The 20852-nt window shown below is 34.8% G+C and overlaps 1 pseudogene; it reads right to left on the bottom strand.

Moving 5' to 3' along the window:
* LOC100517811 lies at positions 6144-6950 on the bottom strand (annotated as a pseudogene).

Here is a 20852-nt window from a genome sequence, read left to right as displayed (position 1 = left end):
TGGAGAAGTAGCCAAAACATAGCCATCTGAGAATTAGGTAATATGATGAGAGCTCTAGGATGGAAATTCCTCTACCTGTTCACTAAATGTAAAATACATTATATTTTCTGTGCCAAAAGGATTAGACTTTTTGACTTCAGATAAAGCTTTCTGCTTGATTTAACTCCTTAGGCACAGATAAAACAGAAACTGCAAATAAAAAGCTAATTGCACACTATATTGTAGAGATAAAAAGTAATACATATTTTACAAAAAGGTAAGTTATATGTTTTATATGTTATGGAAGCCAGTTAGGTGACAATGTTTTATTATTTACTTACTCATCTTCCCATCCACTCATGCATTGTTTTAGAAAGCAGTATTAGGGGGTCTTTGCATGCCCGAATTAGATAGGGTGGGGGGGAATGCGGTGATGAAAACTGATATTGTCCCACTCTGGCTTTAAGGATATTAGTTTATAAAGAAACTATAGTACGTATCCTATAATTCAGGACAATTTGATTCAATCCAAGGTTATGGTCAGAAATGCTCAGTGATAAATTTGATGACGTAAGACTGTTAGGTATTATTTTTATCTGTGCTATTTCCCTAACATTGTTTCTAGGAAAAGTTTATCTCCTTCATCAGAAAGATACGTATCTATTTATTAATACTGTGAGGAAACAAACTTATAACTTTTTGACTAGTATTTTGTTTGATTGTTTAATTATAAACTCATGGAGGGTGAAAGACCTGAGAATAGCACCTGTTGTGTAGTAACACATCTTTAGGAGAATTCAAAGCAACATAAAGTGGAGGCAGAAATAACAAACTAGCAATTCGGAGGTGGCAGCAGAAAATCTAGGTTTCCTTCTTTGATAAATATTTTCTTAAGTAACTACAGAAAATTAAACATTGGGTAGTCACATTGTGTTCTTCTCTGAGCTGGCAGCTAAAAGAGATACATAAGATAAATGCCCTGTAAACATCTGGCTCTGTTACTCTCTCATGAAAAATCAATTTTATAAATTTCAAGTATAGCAGATTATTTTTTTAGGTTTAAGATCCCAAAGATAAGGATGTCTTAAGGAGTTTTTTTACTCTTTCCAAATTGTTACTTAACTTTGTATCTTATTGGACTTTAGATTTAACATTTGGGTCTTTCAGGATTTCATACATTGCTAACATGTTTGAATCTCTTGGGAATCTTACATGTGCCACTTAACTGCACATCTTAGAAGGATACATTCACCCCTGCTCTTGACCACAGGATGCTGATGAAGCTGTAAGTATGTTCATCTCTACTTCATCAGTTAATACTGTGGACCCTCTGGTTTGCCAGAGTTCATGGGGTTTCCAAGGGAAAGGTGCACTGAATCTTTTCTGATTTGATATACATGAGCTGTTCTCATCCCACAGAACCAGTAGAGGAGGGAAAAGTTAAGCATCTTCACTGACTTAATACATAATTTGGTATACTCTCTAATTTTGTGGTTGCTTTTCTATCTGTTCTATAAGTACTAATTGGTTGCTTGGTTAATAAACTAAATGTTCTTCTTTCTGGATTATCCATCCTGACATACTTTCTCTTCCTCATTCTCTTTCTTTTTTTCCTTCTTCTTTTTTGATCCTTGATCATCTCTACACTTCTGAGCAAGTTGAGAGTACATGCACAAATTTTTTGCATATTGGTTATCTACCAAAAAGGAAATACGAGTGATCAGAGGGGCTATAAGAAGAACAAATGAGTAATGCATGATGTACTACAAAGGAAATTTTATCCCTTCTCTTACGAATTTTAGTCCCCTAAGAAAGTTACTGCTGAAATTATTGAATCATATAAAATAAAGATTACCCTTATTAAAATATACCAACAGCACACACATCCAAAAAGATTTCTTAAAATGTCTACCAAGTAAAGCCTAGGTGAGAAATATATTTGTATTGCAAAAATTGCTACTAAAACAAACAAAACACAATGGTTTACCTCAACTAAAATGAAAAAAAAAATGACACCCTATTTTAAATCAACAGCAGCTTTAAAAGTTCAATAAGAAATTTTAATTCAAGATAATGGTGTGAAAAATTTATACTTAAGAGTTGTTTCCTCCTGAAAATCCCACTGAGTTTGCAATAAATAGATACAAAATGGGATGGGGAATAAATCCAGAAAAACACAGAGAAAATTTTAAAACCACCTTGTCTTAGTCTGCTCAGGCTGCTACAACAAAATGCCATTAATGGGTAACTTATAAACAACATATTTATTTCCCACAGTTCTAGAGGGTGGGAAGTGCACTCGCAGGTGTGGTAGTCTAGTGAGGTCTCACTGCTTAGGATGGCTGGCTTTTCACTGTAACCTCATATGGTGAAGGAACAAGGGGTCTCTTTATATTTCTTTTGTAAGGACACATCTCATTTATGAGGGCTTGCCCCTCATGACCTAATAACCTCATTAAGACCTCATTTCCTACCCTAATACTATCATTTGGTGGTTTTCAACATACAAACGCTTGGGAGACTCAAAAATTCAGACCATAGCAGACCTGAACAAACTTTTCTATAAATCTCTAGATATTATAAAGCAGATGGGATTGAGTAAATAAACAAACCAAACTGAGGAAAATCAAAGACCAATATAGGCATAGAAAAATCTCCAGTATATATATAGAAATCAGTTTCCTCAACGGACCCAGCTATATTTAGAATTAGGAGGTACAGATTATTGAATCCTATAGAGGAGATAGTGGGGTGAAATTTTCTCATTAAAGTATTGTTTCAAAATAAGTGAAAATCTAAGGAATATATATGGGCTCAAAGTATAAGTATCTAAGGAATATACATGGGCTCAAAGTATAACTATCTGTGTTTCAGAATAAATCTCATCTTAATTTGGCTATGGAGAAGGTGACAGCTTATTGCAACTTTTTCATTTATGCACCTAAGTAAAACTTTTTTCTGAAATATGCACAAAGGGGTTCTATACTGGTCTTACGTTTCAGCGAGAAGACCACTGAGAAAATACACTAGAAAATGAGTACAATCATTAATCATCCTAACCTCAATTCATAAATAGAGATGAAAATTCAAAAATTAGCTGGAAATAAAAATAAGATGTGTAAGATGAACAAAGAGTAAAACAATAAATGTGTGAGATGAACAAGCAGAACAGATGAAAGTACAATACTATTGGAAATATAATAAAATTAGTATAAATATTCTTAGAAAAGATAGTAGTACATTCTTAAATCAAAATCAGATTGCTGTTCAAAGGCAAAACATTAATCATAGAAAAGAAGGATTCTAGAAATTAAAACTAATAAGACATCTGGCTTCTGCTCTGGGGTTTAGCAGGTATAAGGAACGTCACCCTCATCCTTATAATGTAAAAGAGCCAGGTAAGTTTATCAAATTCATGACTTATTTTCAAATCCTTTGGAGAGCTGAGGTTGCAGAACAAAGCACTGGCTTCAAAACTAAGAAAGGCATCTGTTGTGACAGAGGTGAAATCACCTCCTGAATAAAAGGACCATAATTAAATACTACAACTTTATGCCCACGAATTTAACATTTTACATGAAATTATCATACTGCTTTGAAAAATACAAATTATCAAATTTCACTCAAGAAGAAAGAGATAACCTGTTGTCTCTTTAGGATCCATATCTCTTTAACAAACAGAATCTTATTTGAAAACCTTTGAATAAGGAAAATCCCAAACCTAAATAATTTTACTGGTGACTTCTACCAAATATTTCACATTTCATATCCTCTTCTAAAAAACAGAAGAAAAGGAGCTATTTCCCAATTATTTTTATGAGGCCAGCATTGCCTGAATACCAATGCTAGGCAAAGACATTATAAGGAAAAATATAGGTATCAATATTCTTCATGAACATAAACTCAAATGTCCTCCACAAAAAATAGCAAATGGAATCAAGTAATAACAAAGATGATACATCACAACACAATGGAGTGTATTTACAATAATTCAAGGTTCCACAGCTCTATATCAATCTATGTGATTCATTATATTAACAGATTTAACAAGCTCAAGATCCTATCAACAAACATAGAAGCAGCACTTGAAAAAAAAAATCAACACCCGTTTCTGATAAACTCAGTAAATTTGGAATGAAAGGGAATTCTTCCACCTGACAAGTGTGTCTAAAATAACCAAGGTCAACATCATACTTTATAGTGAAGCCTTGTATGTCTTATCCTTAAAATCAGCAGTATGTAGAAGTAATATCTCTCTTGACTTATATTCAACATTGTGCTAGATATGCTAGCTGATACAATGATAAAGTGAAAAAAATTCAAAGCACACAGAATATAAAAGTAGAAACAAGCATTTTCTATTCATAGATGAAATGATTTTCTACGTGGAAATCTGAAAAACCCAGATTTTTCTATAATTAATAGAATCTATTAAGTCTTAGGATACAACATCAACATAAAAATATCCATTTTACTCCTACCTTCTAGCAAGTAACAACTGGAATGTTAAAAAATAAATTCACTTAACTGTAGTACTAAATTAAATTGAAAAAAAAAAAAACCAAGAAAATACATGTTCAGGATCTGTATGATGAAAACTATAACACAAAAATGAAAGTAACTATACAACACCTAAATGAAGATATAAACCATGTTCTTAGACTAAAAGACTCAATACTGTCAGGAAATAAATAATCCCCAATTTGATCTGTAGATTCAGTGCAATCATCATTAAAATTCCAGCAGATATCTGGAAGCTAATATTTATACAGAAAGACAAAGAAATTTGAATTGAGAAAATTATTTTAAAACCGCAGAACAACTTTGCAAGATTCACACATCTCAATTTAAATAATTACTTGAAAGCCACATTAATCAAGGCGGTGTGATATTAATGAAAGGATTGATCCATAGATTGATAGGATATAATCAGACTAGAAAATAATCTCCTCAAAATTAGTCAATGGATTTTTTTTTTTAACAGTTATAAGGCAATCTACCAGATGTCTCTCATTCTCCCTTTTTACCTTTTCCATCTTCCCTCTGCCCCACCAAGCCGGCCCCCTCCTCCCCAGCACATCACAAATTACATTATCTATACCTGAATCTGGCGTTGTGAGGAACTGTCTCTCATCTTCAGGTTCATCTTATCCTCTGAATTCTGAGATACTGCTGATGCCATATTTGACCATAATAGATGTTTCAGGGAAAGTTCGCAGGCAACAAGCGACAGGTTCTCAGGGATCTCCATGAGCAGCATCATCTTAGGGCAGAAGAGCCTGGAGCTCTAGACCTCCATCCACTTCTTCAGGCCTCGGTGGTAGCTGACGCCCTCCTCGCAGGGCTCTGTGTACGGGATGCAAGGCACCTTGAAGTGAGGTAGGAGATACAAGCTTGGTGAAGAACTCCCTTATGATGCCCGTGAAATGACCAGGGTGAGGCGGCGGTGGTTAGCCACAAGGCCCTCAATCTGGTGAAACTTTGCCAGGTGTGAGGCGTGCCGGCTCTGGTTCCAGGACACAGGGTGGAAGCCGAGGTACTTTGTTGCCGAAAATGGCTTGCTCTGGGCGGGGCGGCAGAGTGCGCGGTTGACGTGGTGCGCATGCGCCTGTTCAAGTGGCAGGCTTTCTCAGCTCCCTGGAACCTGGTTTGTTCTGTGGGTCGCGGCGGACCTGACAGCTCCTCGACCTGACCTGTTGGACATAGGGAGGAGTAGGGCTTCAACTAGATATCTCACGAAGAGAGTGTCATGCTGGTCGTGTACTGGGTGCTGCTGGGACTGGAAGAGAGACGTTAAAAGTTCATTCTGCCTGCCTCCCGCTGAACCACAGCTCCAGAAAGATCCTCCCGAGCAGGGCGCACAGGTGTCTGTTATTGTGGAGGGCCAATAACAGAATTTGTAGGACTTGTAGGGTGCTCCTGCTACTAGCCCCTGGAAGTCATCTCCAGGCCCAGCTCTGCTTCGTGCTTGGAGATGCTGGTGTTGAAGACACTGCTTTTTCTCATCCAGAAAGATTTCTGAGTCACTTCAGGCAGCAACTTCGTGTACCTGAGTCCCTGCTTGTTCCCTCCGCGAACTAGGGACTATCTGAACCATGACCTGTGTTCAGATAGAGCTGCTTGTTGGACAGGGTTTTGGTGAAGCCCGATTTGTTGCTGGGCAGTCACAGGAGCTCGCTCTCGTCAGGCCTTGGGGCTGCAAAACACCCAGGCTCCTGGCTACTCTCTCGGACATCGTCCTTGCTCTCGACGGTAAGCTCCCACCGTAGCATTGGAATATTTTTAAAGATATTATGTGTTGTGCTTCTGCCGATTAAGATGGCGGACATTTTTAGCTCCCTGGGCAGGATGTTACAGACTGCCGTTTTCAAATATCGGGCATCCACTTGACAAAATTGCTGCCTTTCTTGTTCTGGACATTAAGCATCTGCTTGTCCACCTCCTTCATGGACATGTAGCTTCTGAACACGATGGCCGTAGTCAGATAGCAGCCATGGCAGAGGTCACAGGTGGCCATCCTGTTCTTGGTGTTTGACATGTGCTGGGTCAGTTCCAGCATGTCAAGGCCTCCTACTGGCTATCTCTGCTGCTTAGCAGGGAAAAGCTGGCATGAAGAAATATAGGTGGAAGGGGACCATGTTCATGTCAGTTTGTGCAGGTCAGCATTGAGCTTGCCAGAAAAGCTGGCACGTAGTGATCCCACTCAAGATGACCAACAAACAGCAGGTGGTCCAAGTTGCCATCTGTGGGCATGGTTGGTTTTATGTTTCTGAAGCAGATGTAATGAATAGCGTCCTTATCAATGTAATAGGTCTCATCTGTGTTTTCTACCAGCTGGTGCACTGAGAGTATGGCATTGTAGGGCTCTCCCATCATGTCCAACCCCCAGGTGAAGGTGCCATGCTGAAAATATCCATGTTCCTATCTAGGCAGTACTCCTGGATCTTGCTGAGGAGAAGAGTACCCATCCCAGATCCAGGCCCTTCATCCAGGAAGCATGTAGGCAGCCATAGCTCTCAGTCTCCTTCTTTAGGACATCTTAATAATGCAAAATTATTTGTAGTTCTCTTTGAAAATGGTAAAACTCTAAAACAACCACAAAATGTTCTTCTTAGAAGAAATTGTAGGAGAAAAATTACTTAACTCTGGCTTAGGCAAAGAGATATTAGATACAACACCGAAGACATGATCTTAAAGGAAAAAAAGATAAATTGAACTTTTTATAAAGATAAATTGAATTTTTTTTTAAAAAAGCATTTTAATGCAAATGATATACCAAGTGAAGGAAAAGATAAGAGACACACTCAATGTTTACAAATCAAATTTCTAAGTGAGGACTTGTTTAAGGAATGTAAACATAAATCTAAATCTCAAAACAACAATCACAACCGTTAAACTGTATGGGGGAAATATGTACTTACCAGGTGACCCAGCAGTATTACTACAAGACAAATGAAAAAGTGTGTTCGCACACACACATCATATATTTATAACAACTTTATTCAGAGTCAACAATTGGAAACAAAATAAATGTCTTTCAACCAGTGAATGGATAAACAAACTTTAGTATATCCTTACAAATAGATGAGCCACAAATCTTCACAGTGTCTGGCTTAGTGAATGAAGTTAAATACCAAATAGAATATATTGTATGATTCCATTAATATATGATATTCTGGAAAAGGCAGTAATCTTAGGATAGAAAATAGATCAGGCAGTGCCATGCGCTGGGTTTTGAGAGGGAGAGGCTGAATATAAAGCAAATGTATTTGGATCATGAAACTGTTCTTCATGAAACTGTAATTGGGACCACACAGTTCTATGAATTTGTCAAGACAAATGGAGCCATATACCACAGAGTGATTTTTATATGTAACTTTGTTTTCTAAATCAGGATGCTGAGATAGATGAACTGTGACAAAGTAAATGAACTGCAATTGAGTCATATATTCATACTGAAGTGAGTGGGGGAAAATATCTGGTTTTAAATAAATTTGGAAAGCAGTGTTTTGACTGGATATTGTAAGGGTAAATATATCAAGAAATGTATCCAAACACTGTATTTAGTGAATGTGTTTCTCCTTTGGAAATGGCTTAATGAATCTAAAACTGTTTTTATTAGAGGGTTGAACAAGTAAATTCTTTGTACATAATGAGAACCAGGTTTCTGACTTTTGGAGGGAAAAGGTTATAAATAACCAAATAGGGAAAATTAGAATAAACCTTGTGGTGCTAGATTGGAGTAAGTATCACTACAGACATATAGATGGTAGATGACAGATTACATACCTAAATGCATACTGAATTATAGAGCTGTAAATGTAAGGATTGGTAAATATATTTCTAGATCTTTTTACTTAGAGGAAATAGAAGCAGTAACAATAAGCATACCTAATGCCCAGATCTTGGTTTCTAAGTATAATTTTCCAATAAAATGATTTAGGAGTCCATGGCAACATTGTTGATTTCAGGACTGGGGGTGGGGGGAAATGAGCCTAGAGCATCTTGGTATTAGAGACAAATATATTTAATAAATAACAGGGGCATGGTAAAACGACGTAAGTGCCCAACTAAGAGAGCTTACCATGGACAAAGCTGCTGGAACAACTTGAGTAAAAAAAAAATAAGTAATGACAGAATAGGATTATAACCCCCAAATAAAATAAATATCCATTTGTCCATATGGCTATAAATAAATAAATGAGAAAGGACATATCTTCCTTAAATAAGAATAGATATAGGAGGAGAGAGGGATAGAGGAAATCATCATTAGAATACAATAGTAATAATTGCTACAGGCAAGATTCTCAGTGAGTGATAAAATGAGTGAATCTTTAGGAGTTCCTGTCATGGCTCAGTGGTTAATGAATCCCACTAGGAACCATGAGGTTGTGGGTTCCGTCCCTTGGCCCCACTCAGTGGGTTAAGGATCTGGCATTGCCATGAGCTGTGGTGTAGATTGCAGATGTGGCTCGGATCCTGTGTTGCTGTGGCTCTGGTGTAGGCTGGCGGCTATAGCTCCAATTAGACTCCTAGCCTGGCAATCTCCATATGCTACGGGAGCGGCCCAAGAAATGGCAAAAAGACAAAAAAAAAAAAAAAAAAAAAAAAAAAGTGAATCTTTAAGTAAAAGTGATTACATTCATAATGTCAAAATACTGTCCCCTAATTATTTAGTAATTAAATAATAATAATGACTTTATAATGTAGAAGCCTCACAATTACACACTTCACCAAAGTAAGGGGAAGTACTATGATAAAAAATCTGGATAACATCATTGATGTTACAATGATATTTTATGATTCTTTTGCCAACTCTAAAAAGTAAAAAGTAATTAGACTCCAGGAAAAACAAAATCTGCACAAAAATTATAATTCAAATTGAAGTAAAATGAAAATGCAACTCAAATTTTTGTTTAAGAAACTGTAATTATTTATTATTAGAGAAAAAACTTTGGGACCTGATGGGCATATTTATGGCATTGTGATCACTATGTGATGCCAAGTGTTTATTGATCTCCAAACTCATCAATTTGTATACATTAAATAGGTAAAACATTTTAATGTCAATCATACCTCAATATAATGATTAAAAAATGTGATACAGGAGTTCCCGTCATGGCTCAGTGGTTAAGAGATCCGACTAGGAATCATGGGGTTGAGGGTTCGATCCCTGGCCTTGCTCAGTGGGTTAAGGATGTGGCGTTGCCATGAGCTGTGGTGTAGGTTGCAAATGGGGCTTGGATCCCGCGTTGCTGTGGCTCTGGTATAGGCCGGCAGCTACAGCTCCGATTGGACCCCTAGCCTGGGAATCTCCATATGCTGCGGGAGCGGCCCAAGAAATGGCAAAAAGAAAAAAAAAAAAAATTGATACATTTCAGGATAGGTTTCTCTTTTTTTTAAATTTTGCAGTTTTTGTGCCATGTTGGATATGTTTCTCTATACTTGTTCTTTCCTTTCTATGTACTGTCCAGTTTTGCAACAAGTAATATTTACATGAAAATGTAAATGTTCCCTATTTCAATATTCAAATCAAACTATGATAAAACATGAGTGTTAATTTTATCAGAAAACAAGCTAGAAATTTGATAAACCTTATCAATGGAATTTTAATGGTCTGAGTATCTTAAACTGGAAGGTAGCGTTTGGGAGAATTTGAGTGAGTAAGGATAACTAGTGTTTTTCAAAATCTCACCTGGAGGTGTCTGTCTTCATTTAGAGAGATAAGAAATAGATTTACATATGTTATTTAAAATTAAGTTTAAAATATATGAAAAAAACTAAAAATAACTTAATAACAAAAGGGCAGCAATGTTTAAAAAAAAGCCCTAAGGCAATATTCCTCAGATTTCAGAAAAGAAAATAGATACAAATAATTTAAAGTTGATAACTCAAAAAAGAAAAATAAAACAATACCTTTTATAATTTCTTTGAAAATGACCAGAACTAAAATGGAAACATATAAATGTTATTAAATGGAGAGACAGGAAGTGGGTATGAGTAATTTTAATTTTGAATTAATGCTCTAAGTTGTAATGGTTTGAATTTTATGTTTCCTTTTTACCATGTGCATGAATTACTTTATAGATAACATTTTTCTATAACTTTTTATAACATAACTTCAGATTTTCTTAAGATGGTTTTCAGTGGAAAAAATATCATTTCTGTTAAGTATGCTGTTTATTTTAAACCTGCCTGAGTTCTGGTTTTCTTTTGAAAAAAGTATAATTTTCAGGAACTGTTGTGAAAGATATAAAAATAGTGGTATAAAATATAAGAAAATAATATATAGATATATAGATATATAGAAAAAGAAAATGGGACTTATCCATATAATTTTAAATATATTATGACAAAAATCTTATTAGTCCTCAGAATGAGTCATTCTACAACATTAAAAATTTTTCCTCAGTTATTTTGCTGTCAACTTAGTGTAGCAAAATGATTTATAATGCCAAGAGACCATGAGAATTCCCTAACATAAGTGAAAAGTAACACATTCAATTTGGTGATCTTTTAATTACTTAAAATTTAATATCTTTTCCAATTTCAGAAATTAACTCAAATTTAGCACAAAGAAACCTTACTAAGAAAAATCAGTTGAAAAATGTCACAGATTTCTTTATCTTACTTGTAAAGCAGAATAAGTAAAAGCATTTAAAATATAATTTCATATAGATATATAAACATGATTTTTATTCTTTAAGCATATACAAACTTGTTTATAGCATTGTGAAATGTATTTCATTCTCATCTCTTTCCAGTTCTCTGCATGAGGCCTAAGCAGTGAACTAAGGCCAAGAAAAATCACACTGACCAGAACAAGGGAATGATACAAACAGACATTTGGTGAGACTATTTTGCCTCCAAATAATCTGGTGAGTAGTCCTGTAAAAGTAGAAGGCAAAATGTACTCACTAAGAACTGGAGATTTTTTGAGTAAAGTTTGTTACAATGAGTCAAATAGTTATTCATCTTATAAATGAAAAGAGTTTACACCTCTGATGAGTAATAAAGCATACCATATAAAATTAGATTAACCTATTTTGTTTATTCAGTTAATACTATTCAGAGGCTGTAAGATGAATAGATTCTGTTCTGAATACTGAGTATATTGTTACTGGGCAAAACTCTCACAAGAGCCTGTAACCTGTATAGGTTAACACAAAATAAAGAGTTAAATAGATAAATCAATTAACTAGAGGTAAGGAGACAAAGACATAGTGTTGTATTTCATAAATGTTATGAAGAAAACAAGTAGTGTGCAGAAATAGTGAATAATAAGGGTAAGTGTTCAGACTCGTGGCCACGTAAGGCTTTTATAAGAAGATGATATTATTATGAACCATGAAAAGTGGAGGCAAGCTAGCTATATAAGAAATGAGAGGCATCAGGTACATAGGAAATTAATTTTTGGCAGAGAGACAGCATATGCAAAAGCTCTGCAACAGGAGAAATCCATTGACTTTTTTGTTGTAGTAAAGGGAAGTAAAAAATTGAGAATGAGAAAATAACAGTTCTCTGAACATTTAAACAAAATATATTAACAATTGTATATAGTGTGCATGTGTATCTGCATTGTGAATACTTAGAACAGTTATGAGTACTTATATTTTTTCCCAATTTTGAAATTCCTAGTTTATTTATTCTGACTTTGGATATACCCAACCTCACCACTCTTTCTTTCTCATCCCCTCTTAATCATAGATTATATCTGATTCTTACAACTCCATCTTGTTCTATAAAAATAAGAAGCTTTTGTTTTAATCAGATATTTTAAAGTTTGCTCTACATGTCATTGTCAGGACATAGGTGTTTTTACAGAGCAATTACTTGGTGCCTAATACTTTGCAAAATGTCATTGATATGAGTGTAGTGCATAAAAGTTTTTAGGATCTAGAGTGAATAGGAGAGCCAAAGAACAAAATGATGGATTGACTACTGCTTTAGGTGTTATTATTGTGAAATATGATAGAGGCTAGTCATTCACCACGGTGTCAGATCTTTCCATATGCTTTCTCCAAAGGAGTTAGAGGATAAGAATGGAATATGAGAGGTAAGAATTATTGAACATTTCTATATTAAGCAATATGGCAGCTTAGGTGTTTTGAAATTTTTAGCATTGAAAATAGAGATAAATGATGAAGAAATAAAATTTTAACTTCTCCAAAAATTAAGCAAAAAACAGAACAAAATCTCAGTTGAGTCTGCAAACCTATATGATACGTGGTCCTTTAAAGCTTCTTATACCCTGGGAAGGATTTGCTGGCATCAGTAACTACTAGCTCCTTGAAGGAGCTTGTAGAGAAGGCTTAAGATTACAAGGGGTCTCCAGCTGAAACTGACAACTTTAAAAGAAGCTAGAGGGATCAAAGACTGTACCCTCAGAAGATTGAAAAATTATTTGGGAGAAACTTGAGCAGTGGATAGAAGATTTTAGTTAAAATCACTAAAAGGATGTCTGCTTTTTTAAAGAACTGTGGTGTTATTAAATCTTAGAGCCTGGGAACCTTTTGAGTAGTGAGGATCAGTTTCTCCTGCGTAAGTAAAGGGAGATTGCTTCTTGAATTCATATTGTCCTACCTATTGTGACTAGGAATCAGATTGCTCTATAGAAAAATAAATCAGTTAAACTCCAAAGTGGAAAATGGCAGTATTTATCTCTGGCTGTGGTAATTTTAGTGATTTGGCCTAGGTCATAAGCAGCAGTCTCCTTTGCTGCTTTAATTGTTTCTTTGCTGTTGTGAAGGAGATACATGGTCACTCAAAATGTTTCCAAAAGTGAAAATTTAATTTCCCATAGTCTTGCAAAGCAAAATTTGGTGCTGATACTGGGATAAAATATAGACTGAAAGCGTGGAAATGAAGTAGCAAATTTACATAATGTCTGTAAAATAGGATCATTTATTTCATAGACATGGATTTTTGAAATACATGTTTATACACTGCTGACAACATTCCTTGGGAACATGCAACATCAAAAAGCCTAAACATATGCACACCTGGGTGTCAAAGTATATTTAAGAAAAAAAAGTAATTAAAATATTTTAGAAGTATATATGGATCTATGCTTTGTATGCAAAATCAAAAAGAAATCTCTAACTAAAACCTGTCACTGCTCTCTGTAATCTGAACACATACAAGTTTAACAGCTGGGAAAGCATTGATATGACAGATGCTGAAAGCAGGAATTATCTTAAAATCTACATTTTACAGTTCATTCAATCTTTAACCAGAGAAACAGAACCAGAAAACTGAAGAGATCTCACAATGATATAAATTGGTTACTCAAGATGGCTGGGATAAGATTCAATCCAGGGAGTTTGCTACCATGTTAATCCTCTTTCCACACTCTATTCCCTCCCTAGCACAGTGTTTGGTCATTCCCACAGGTCATCAAGTCTTGGCAAGTTAAAATGCGTGTGTATCAGCCAAGTAATTTTTTTTCATAAAATAGTTTCAAGAAACTTTAATAACCTATCATAAAGTAGTTTAATGGCAGCTATAGCTAATATCCTTTTCCATTTCTTAAATTATGTTTAAGCCAGTAGAAAAATGTTTTTGCGCTAGCTAAAGATTGACCTCAGAGTGACTGAGAAATCTAAACTTGCCCTAGTCATCGATTCCAACTTTTGAAGTGCTTATGTGTGTCACAAGAAGCCTTGATTTATACTAGCCTCACAAAGAAACCTGGTTAATAAGGACCCAGCTAGCCCTCTAGAAAGCATATTTACTCAAGTGTACTTCGCTTCCTTGTGTATGTGTGGAAAATAGATTGTAACACTACACTTAAATATCTGTTGGTTACTACAGAGTGAACAGATCAAGGACAGATTAGAAATTTGCTGTGAAACACATTGAGACGGTATGGTACATAGGGTAAAATATACTGGGAGATTATAACTGCAGATGAGACCATTTGGCATATGGCAGTTGGATTTGGAATGAAGTATTTAAAAAAAAAAAAAGTCTGTTAGCTTGTAATGTAGAAGCAGAGCTTCAGCATGTAAAAGGTTTTTGTGATGGAAGTTATTAACATATAGTTGAAGAAGGTCCTTAAAGATCAGTAAAATGTGAATACAGTGCCCAGGTTGAATGAAGTGTTACCGTCAGAGGAAAAGTGGCCTAGATTGCCTGTTGAGTTAGGAAAAAGGTTATTACAATAAGGTTCATATAAAAATCTGTGTTGGTAAGGTCTCTGGCAGCCCATGAATTTATTATACATGCCTACTTTGAATCTGTCACTGAAGAAGAAGGAAGTAGACTCAGTGTTGTATTGAGTAGTAAGGGTCTGTGGTCAGGGATGGCCCCTGAAAACCGTGATAATTTTGTAAAAGTTGAATAAATAATAGAGTACAAATAGTAAAGAAATAAGAAGCACTAGAGATAGAAGAAAATTAGTAATTGCTGACTAATGTAATATTAGAAAATGGAGAAACTCTTTCTTTAGAAATCCTGGATGGTTGTGTTTATTCAATAAGAAGTTGTTCTTTATGGCTATGAGGGTGTTAACATTTTTTCCTTTTCTCCCCTGCAATGAATCAATCAATTCCTGATTTTAAGTCCTTCCCAATACACCTATGATCACTCTTAACATTAATCTAACTTATCTTCATAGTTTACATTTGCAATATTCTCAACTTCAACTGTCCTCCTAGGTAAGTTAAATTTTCTGCCTCCTCTGCCTCAGCATTAATGCCTTGATCACTGCTGAAGGAAAACACACAATTATACAAATAAGCACTGTTACTTATTTCCAGTTTCAGTTGTCATTCACTGCTCTCTCCCAATCATTCCTAGCATTCCTGATCAGCAACTGTTCTCATCTAGCCAATTTTTCATGCTCATACCAAGCATACTTTTACCAGGTTTCTTTTGTTTCTTCACACACACACACACACACACACACACACATGCTACATTGTAACAAATTGAGACCAGCATTCAGGAATTCCCTCCATTTTTCTGAGCAAACCAAAATTTCTGCACCTATTATTTCTGCCTTTCTCTTTTTTGCTAGCATAGTTGTTTAAATCAGATATGCCCAACTGTGGAAATCTTATGACCTTCCTCTTTCAGAGTTTTCAGGCTCTTGGTAATCACTATGGTTTCTACTAATCTTCAAAATATGATTTTGCTCTCTGTCTACTTAAATATGGATGTTGTACATACATTGCATACAGATAATTTTTCTCAATTATTCCTGACTTTGCTAGTTCAATTTTTATCTTTATATACCAAAGAGATTTTTAGATGTCTTTCCTCTCTAATTCTATATTTCTATAACACTCAGTGTGTTGCATAGAAAGCTCCATATTAAACACTGATTTTATTTTCTGTATTCCATACTTGTGAATTCAGAAACCAGACCTTAGGTGTTTTTTTAATTCTAAAATCAGACATATTTTTGGTATGTTATTTGTACCCACTAAGATTTATTAAAATGAACAAATGACAGAAAAGACTTAGCTAAGTAAGGTAATGGTAGTATCATTGAAAAGACAGAGGAAAGCGGGGGAAAAAGTCATTTGAAAGCAGGAAAAATCTGTCAGAACAGCCTCCATATATCCTCAGTTGGAAACAGAAGACTTGAGGAATGAGAAAAAAATTTTAGTTATCAGTCCTACTGGATATTTTTAATGCAAACTTCCACTTGAGTAAAAAAGTAGTGAAAATTAGTGGTTTTTGTAAAGCCACAAAATTTATGTGGTACATTTCCTTGGATATTTAAAAGATTGTTATCTAGTGGAAAAAGGTCTAAAACTATTACTTTATTTTATATCAATTTACATTTTTCATAGCAATCATTTTGTTGTTGGAATTGCCTTTTTGAAGTGAGTAACATCTGCTTTCTTGTTTCAGTAAAAAAGCATTATATATGAATTTGTTCACATTCAAGCTGCCTAATTAGAGGAAATTGAAAATAAAAGTAATTAACTGTTAAATAGTTCAATAAGTTCACCAAAGGCTAATTTGACTCTTGTCCAGAGTTTAACAATTCCTAGTATATACTTTTCCAAAACTAAAAATAATAAAATTAATCCTCATTAATATTGTATCTTATACACAAGATTTTCACATAGTACCTTTTTCTGATTATTTGTTTGATGCTATGTAATAGGATAGAAAGAACATAGGAGGTTATATTTGGAATGCATTTTTAAGATCATCCATTTATTCTATAAGTATAAACTGAATATGTGATGTATAAGAAATCTATAAGGTCCAAAAGTAATTTAATTCAAACTACTTATCTCACTAATTCATGCATTCTTTTAATTAACATTTACTAAGTTCCTGCTTTGCTTCAGGTATTACTCTAAGCAAGAGAGATTCAATAGTAAGAAAAGAAGAAACAAAGACATACAAAACCCAGAGTTGTTTCTTTTTAAATATAGTTGTTCAATTTAGTAGCTATATAAATTAATTCCTTTATGTAGTATTAACAACATATATTCTAGAAAAAAACTATCTGACTATGTGCAGATGACAATGGAAAGATCATTTTAATTTTATTACTGTATGGTTTTTATAAGAACTTGTAGAGAGCCATAACCTAATTCTGTTTTAGCAAATGTTTTTATTTTCAATATTTAGAAGGCATAAAACATAAACATGCTCCTATTATGCATGACGATCCTTTAAATATTTGAAGAGAAAGCCAATATTCTCTCTTTCTTTTTTTTTTTGCCTTTTTTAGGTCCACACCCAAGGTATATGGAGGTTCCCAGATTAGGGGTCTAATCAGAGCTACAGCTGCCAGCCACAGCCACACCCAATCCTTAACCCACTGAGCAAGGCCAGGGATCGAACCCACAACCTCATGGTTCCTAGTTGGATTCGTTTCTGCTGTACCATGATGGGAACTCCCAGTATTCCTTCTTATATGTATAACAATGGCGGAAAATCAGATCTTGGCTCACTTTAACTTTTGATCAAAGTAGTACATTAATAAAATTAAATAGTGAGCTTTCTATCAGCACTACTCTAATTTAAATCCAAAGCTTAAATGTGTTTCTCTAACATCCTATCATTCATCTTATGTGGTATGCCATCCTGCTAAAAGTGTTTTGAATCATGGTTGTATAAGTTATCAAACTAGTTATTCTTTTCTTCTGTATTCCTATAAACTAGAAGCTTAAATAAGTATCTTTTTGTTTTAAGATATTACATGACTAATGACAAAATAGATAGTCCTTTAGATTATTCTTTACTTCTTTGGCTAATGTAATCCTTTACCTCCTTGAAGACCTTATTCAAATACCATAATTTCAATATTTAAGAAAACTTGTGCTTCCCTTCTACTTGGGGGGCATCTAAATATATATACACATATATATTACATATATGTGTAAATAATACACTTTGTTTCATTTTTTTCTTCAAAGATTTATTTTGTATATAATGATAGAATAGTGTCTGGCTTCTCTTATGTCTAATTACCACAGACTGAAAATTATTGAAACACTAGGTGACTGTAATTCTAATGAATTTCCACATTAACATTTATGCTATCTGTATAACTTATCACTATTTTCTCTTCTATTTGAAGGATTTAATTTTGGAAGTAAATATACTTCATTTCAAAATGATTGCTACCAGAGCTGAAATTAAACCATAGAGTTATACAGATTTCAAATTATAATCATTGCAAATCCTTGAAATTCCAGGTCGTTTAAGTATATGTTATTAATGTTATTTAACTCAGTAGGTAATTTTCTGACTTGTAAATAGATTCTTTTACTACCTCTGGGTGGAAAATAACATCAGGCTATGAATTTAATGGTTATTCTTTAAAAGGAGGGCTTTTTTTTTCCATTTAAATTTATGTCATCCAGATTTCTCATGTTTCCGCGGCTACTGAAAGGAAGTGGTGTCCAATGTAATATTCATTGTCATTCACATGCATATTCCCATGTCCTTGAACCTGCTTGTTGCACAGCTGTTTGCTTTCAGGGATTGTGAGTACACCTGCCCTTGTTTTGTGTTCAGACTGTGGCTGGCTTTGAGATGAGATGAACACATGTTAAGTATGCAGGCATGAGATGACTTTCATCTTCTTCCGTGGTATATAGATGAATTCTTCTCTGTGGCAAACAATTGACTAACCTTTCCCTTCAAGTTCAATAAAGCAAGGTAATACTTTAGAAAGAGAACCTATCCATATTTTTCTTTGCGTAAAGTCTAGAAATACCTATATTCCCATTGTGTAATGGTATCCAGTACTTAGTTTATTTTTTACATTTGTGTGCTTTGGCCTGTATTTGTGTTAGTTAATATCATGTCATTAAAATCTTTTGGATCACTGGGATCCATTTAACTGACTGAGATAATACAATAAATTACTAGAACAAGATTTGTAAGGGTCAGTATATGAAAGTTGAGTGGCATGTTCAGATGGGAGAAAACTGACTGGCTGAATAGTACTTAAAGATCACTTTAATCTGACTGTGATTATTTATCTCTTTGAAAATTATTTTTTTAAATTATAAGTAGAAATATTTCATAAATTGTAAATGAACATTTTCTGTGTGGAAGGTTCATAAGCGAAACTAAACATTCTCTAGATTGATAGGGCTACTCATGTGACTGAGAAGAAAGTGAGTGGTCAAGTTTAGGGAGATGGGATGCATTACTGTATAGATACACCATAGAAAGGAGTGAGGGGCAATATTGTAGGGCAAATAATTGTCCTAATGGGAAAAAATGTACTGATGGAAGAGTAATCAAAGGCAAGAGAGTTTTTTTCTGATAAAAATGTAGGAGTTCCTATTGTGGCTCAGTGGACTAAGAACACAACATGGTGTCCATTAAGATGTGGGTTCAATCCCACATCCTCAGTGGATTAAGGTTCCAGCTTTGCTGTTTTATGTCGCAGGTGCGGCTCATATTGGATGTTGCTGTGGCTGTGGTGTAGGCTAGCAGATGCAGCTTTGATTCGACCACTAGCCTGGGAACTTCATATGCCTCAGATGAAGCCATAAAAAGAAAGAAAAAATATGTAGATATAGGTTTTTTGCTTTTTCATTAATCGCAGAGAAAGACTGACTTTATAAATTAGATGAGGGAGATAAAGGTAACTAAGATTTGCTAGCATACCTGAAATAAAGATGTGTATATTGATACAAGCACTATGAAAAACAGTATGGAGGTACCTCAGAAAACTAAATATAGAACTAGCATTTGATTCAGCAATCCCAGTCCTGGGCAGATATCTGGACAAAACATTCATTCAAAAAGATATATGCATTCCTATATTCATTGCAGTGCTACTGACAATAGCCAAGACCTGGAAACAACCTAAATATCCACTGACAGATGAATGAGTTAAGAAGGTGTGGCCCAGGGGGAGTTCCCATTGTGGCACAGTGGTTAACGAATCCTACTAGGAACCTTGAGGTTGCACGTTCAATCCCTGGCCTTGCTCAGTTGTTGTGAGATGTGGTGTAGATTGCATACACAACTTGGATCCGGTGTTGCTGTGGCTGTGGTGTAGGCTGGCAGCTACAGCTCCAATTAGACCCCCCAGCCTGGGAACCTCCATATGCCATGGGAGCAGCCCTAGAAAATGCAAAAAGACAAGAAAAAAAAAAAGGTGTGGTACATATTCAATTGAATACTATTTGGCCACACACACAAAAAATAATAATAATGTCATTTGTGGCAATATGGATGAAGCTAGAGATTCTCGTACTCTATAAGTGAAATAAGTCAGAAAGAGAAAGACAAATACTATATGCTATCACTTATGTGTGGAAACTAAAATATGGCACAGATGATCCTGTCCACAAAACAGAAACAGACTCTTCATGTGGCCATGAAGAGCAGACTTGTAGTTTCCAGGGCAGGCAGAAGGAGGGAGTGGGATGGACGGTGAGTTGAGGTTGGTGGATGCAAACTATAACACTTGGAATTGATGGGCAATTTGCTCCTACAGTACAGCACAGGGGATTTTGTGTGGTTGGGTCACTCTGCTCTACAATAGAAATTGAAGAAACATTGTCAATCAACCATACTTTAATAATAATAATGAAAGATATATACACTGACAATATATGAAGATGATTATAAGATTTAGCATTAATCTTGTACTTTCTACATTATTTTTGAAATAAGTGAAAATTGAATTGTAAGCTAACTTAATTAATTGGTTTCATTATTTTCCTTAAAATGCCTTTTAACTGTAGTGACTATTGTTATAACTTCATTTATTTATTTAATAGTGAGCAAATTTGTTGTTTGTCATTGAATTAGGATATCAAACAAAAAGTGATCATAATGCATACTATTATACTTTCTTTAATATCTTCTTTTCTAAACCTACAGTTTTTAAATCTCTTCACACTGAGCACGCACTAGTTTTCCCAGCCTAT

Source organism: Sus scrofa, chromosome 2 (assembly GCF_000003025.6).
Source record: "Sus scrofa isolate TJ Tabasco breed Duroc chromosome 2, Sscrofa11.1, whole genome shotgun sequence".
NCBI classification, from domain to species: domain Eukaryota; kingdom Metazoa; phylum Chordata; class Mammalia; order Artiodactyla; family Suidae; genus Sus; species Sus scrofa.
The sequence above is the reverse complement of the archived record's forward strand: the minus strand, read 5'-3'. Positions and strand labels throughout refer to the sequence as shown.